Here is a 4,758-nt window from a genome sequence, read left to right on the forward strand (position 1 = left end):
TCCTTCTCATTCTGGAATTATGATTTAAATTGATTTTAGTTTCTTGTTTAATCATAAGCTGCAGAGAAATTAATCAGTTTGGGTGGGAACTGACTTTTCATGTTCCCCTGTTTCTGTTTTCCTACCTATCCTTCAATTGAAATGACTTTCATGTTCCCCTATTACTATGTTTTCCAACCTACCCTTCAATTCTCTCATTTTCAATATCTGGTTTGGTTTTTCACTACTGTGATTAATTGGATGGAGAGTTTTTTTTTTGGTTGAAGATTGAATGGAGTTAATTGTTGCTATGTTTATTCAAGGGACACGTTTTCTGTGCCGGTGGTGACACACACGTAAACCTAGACATAAGGGGTGCGAAATGGCCACCTGTTCTACTTTTGGTCAATGCGCGAGCAAGTGCTCTCAGTGGCCGAGGTGCTGACACAAGAAATATAGGATAGAAAACATTTTTTTATTTTCTTAAAAGAGATCTCATTAATCTAAAAGTTGTCAATGGATTAGATTATGATTATTTGATTCAATTTCAATTCAGTTCCAAGGTACAAATTGAAAAAAAACAGAATCTAACCAAACGGAGAATAAGAACACATTTTCAAAACAAACACTGAATCAATTCAATTTGATTTGATGTCGATTTTTATTAAGTTTCATATTCAATTTAGGTCCTATTGTAGCATTCATGAATCACCCACAAAGGTTCAACCCAAATATAAATAAATTCACCCAAAAGGCATTTCACCAATAAACCCAACTATTAATAAAAGTTCTGTTTTTTGGTATTTATTAATGGATTTGTCTAATTGTCTACACAAAAGCATTATAACTTAATTTTCATTCATTTACTTATCCCATTATCTAAATCTCATAATTAATTCGGAGGATAATAAAAGAAGGGTGAGAGAAGCGTACTGATTTAGCATAGGAAATACCAAACCAACAAGTCAATAGGAGGATACACGAGAGCATATTCAATACACGACAAGGAGCATATTCAATACACGACAAGGAGGACAATTCTGTCTTTTCACACCCTATATAGTCTAGGTGTTTCCTACGCTAGATTGGCAGTGTTCTTTTTCCCTAAAATTTATTGTACATTTAACATAGAAAACTGTAACCTAAGCAGTTGCAATTTCACCAGTAATCAAATTTACTAATCCTTAAATGTCCCTATATTGTAATAGCTGCCTATGTTCAAACATAAGGGTAGAAGTGTCATTTGCGTTTTACAATTTAAATTGCCAACGTCACTATCAAAAGCCATTATGTTCAGCTAGGATATACTATTACAATGTAGGGACCTTTAACGTCATATTATTATAGGGTTATGAATGAAATTGTAACCAGAGTAGGTTACATTTAGACAGACCCTTCAATAATCACCAACAAAGATATTTCACCAATATATAATATATGGGAAAAATAAGAAAAATTTCTATCACACTCCCTAATATACACTTTATTTATTCAAACTCCCCTAGTTTCACATCTTGATTTCCAAACACCCTCACCCCTTCCCCCCACCCCCCCCGAACAAAAAAAATTCTTATTTCTTCTTTTCCCTACTATTTTGAAATGACCAAATTACCCCTCATATTAATCTATTAATCGAGTCTCATCACGTGTGAGTTTCCATCTTTTTATTATTTTAATATTTTTTTTGTTTTCCTATTTTACTATTTAATCCTTTTTTTTTTTTCTTCTTCTTCCTCCGTTAAATGCAGTCATCCCCCTCCTCTTCTGACCGTGCCCCCTCCCCTGTCGTAACCCCGCGACCACCCCTACCCTTAGAATAACATTATTATACTGAGAAAACCTGTGTTCTATCACATGCTCCCTCCCCTGCCGTATCCCCGCAACCACCCCTACCCTTAGTATAAAATTGTTATACTGAGGAGACCTGTGCTCGAGTGATAGAATACATTGACTGAAACCATTCATGGTAAAACATTCATCTGGTTAGGTTTCATGGAACTGCTCTTTGGTTCCTCACCAAACCATCTCTTTTTAATTAGTTAGTAAGAGAGGCTCTTCAAGGGCTGCAGTTTTTGGGACTATAGCTTGATCTATCGGCTAATTTTGGATGCACAAACAGAATGCATTACTTGCACCCAAATTCTGTTTGTTTTTTAATGCAATATTGGTTTATTTTGTAAAATCACATAGATTTTATTTTCTTTTATTTATCTTGGACAGTTGTACCATTAGAAATCCGTATGCAAGGGTCAGATTCAAAGAAAAATCACATATTTCTTTCCCCATTTCTGTTTCTTTGACCTTAACATGGTGATCATTTGCCCTGAATAAGGAGGCAAGGGGATCAATCCGGTATCTACAGATGATCCTGGCGTGGACGTTTGGCTCGGCTGTAGCTAGGGGTGAAATAGGGTCAGGTTGGGCAGATTTCTTAAAACCCTAGTTCAACCCTAAATCTTCAAAACTCAACCAAGGTCCAAACTAACCCGATCCTAATTGATCCTGATTGGGCTGGGTTAACCCTGATTTTTGCCAAAGTCGAGCTAACCTTGATTAACCTTATTTTGGTCATATATGTCATTTGCATTTAAAACAAATAAACAACATAGATCAAACGATCAATAGACAATTAAAATTAAGAAGTGCAATACAATAATAGATGTTCAGGACTCTTGACCATAACAGATGTTCAAGAAACTTTACTATGATAATCAATGACCTAGATTTCTTTATTCTGAATCAAAAGGATAGGATGAAAACCCTAAATTATATTATATAAATCAGAGTTAAAATCAGGCCAGGTTGGACTAGGCCTAGGCTTCAACTCATGCCTAGTCCAACCCTAATCCAAGGTCAGTGTTTTCTAACCCTAACCAGTGTTATCAATTCGGCCGAACCGAATTTTTTCGAATTTTATCAAAAATTCTGACCGAATCCGAATTAAAAATAAAATTCGGTAAAATTCACGATTTTTTCAAAAGTGAATATAAAACGCGAATAATTCGGACCGAATTCGAATTAAACCGAATTATTCGGTCCACTTAAACAGTATTTTTAAAAAAAAAACCCAAAAAAATAATTAAAAAAATAATTAAAAAAAAACCCAATAAGCTTTTTTGACTGAATCCTTAAATTAATCAACCGAATTATTCCGAATAATTCTCCGCCCGAATAATTCCCGAATCCGAATTTGCTAACTATGACCCTAACCAGCCCTTAGGGTCAAAAATCTTAGCCCAAGCCCAGACTGTCAATACCAAATTTACACCCCTAATTGCAGCAATGCCACCGGGGTGGGATTAGGGCACGGTCAACAAAAGAGTGGGGGTGAGAGATAAGAGATTACAGGAGCAAGAAGTGTAGCAGGGGTGGGTTCGAGTGAGCTAGGGAGCAAGGGAGCACAATGGGGCAGGGGAGGGTGAGGGTTTTGTAGGGTCGATGGAGATGGTTGCATTGTTATGCATGAGAGGGGTGGGGTGGGGGCATGGTCAAAAGAGGAGGGGAATAGCTACATTCCATGGAAGAAGAAGAAGAAGAATGAGGAGAAATAGAAATTAGGGAAATTTACTATCACTCCCCTACACTTGGCTTATATTTACTAAAACTTCCCTCACTTTTACTTTTTTTCTATACTACCCTGCATTTTACTTTTACATCTCTTTCTCCCCTACTCTTTTTAAATACTTAAATTAACCTTCCTTTTCACCTATTGACCTATTACATTTTTTTCAAATTGATTAGCTCAAAACATGGTTTGAAACAAACCACTTACAAGTTTTGTCTCATCCAATCATCAAGGATATTGATACAGCTGATGTGTCCTTAAATATATTATTTATTTGATATTATTATTATTTTTTATTTTATCTCATCCAATCATCAAGGATGTTATTAATTTATTATTATTAATTTTTTTTTTGTTTCATCCATCATCACAAATTTAACAATATATTTTTTGTATCAGTGTTAGATTGGTATCGGTCTCAGCTGATACTAATTCGGATAAGTAATCTCAAAGTTACATTCCGCATTAGGGTTGCGACACATGATTTTTGGGATTAATAAAATAAAAAAAAAAAAACGACTTGTGGTACCTGATTGGAACATATGATATTGTTATAGATATAAAATTGAGAAAAGTATTGGATCAACAATGCAAATGCCCGATTGGAACATATGACACCAATATAGATATAGATCAGATGCAAAATTATTCTTTTTTGAATTTGCAATATCCTTGATGATTGAATGAGACAAAACTTGTTAGTGGTTTTGTTTAAATCATATTTTGAGCCAATCAATATGAAAAGAAAAAAAAAGTGTAACAGTTTCTAGGTGAAAAATGAGGGGGTAATCTAAGTATTTAAAAAAAGCAGGGAAGAAAGAGATGTAAAAATAAAAAAGCAGGAGAGTATTACAAAAAAAATGTAAAAGAAAAGATTTTAGTAAATATAGGCCAAGTGTAGGTGAGTGATAGTAAATTTCCCTAAAAATTAAAAACAAATTAAGATTGAATAATACGAATAACAAAACAATAAATAATAATAATAATAATAATAAGGGTAATTTACAGCGCCACCCCTTGGAGAATGCCATTATTATAGGGACACCCCCTCTCTTTCACCAAATTAAACTCAGACCCCCTACCGTCAGTCTCTGTTAAGTGATGCTATGAAATGACATTTTAACCCTTATAAGTAAAACACCCTTATCTTATTATCCCAAAAATACCCCTCTCTTCACACGTATACCGTTTCATTATCTCTGTATCACTCTCTC

The sequence above is a fragment of the Macadamia integrifolia genome, chromosome 1 (genome assembly GCF_013358625.1).
Source record: "Macadamia integrifolia cultivar HAES 741 chromosome 1, SCU_Mint_v3, whole genome shotgun sequence".
Taxonomy (NCBI): Eukaryota; Viridiplantae; Streptophyta; class Magnoliopsida; order Proteales; family Proteaceae; genus Macadamia; species Macadamia integrifolia.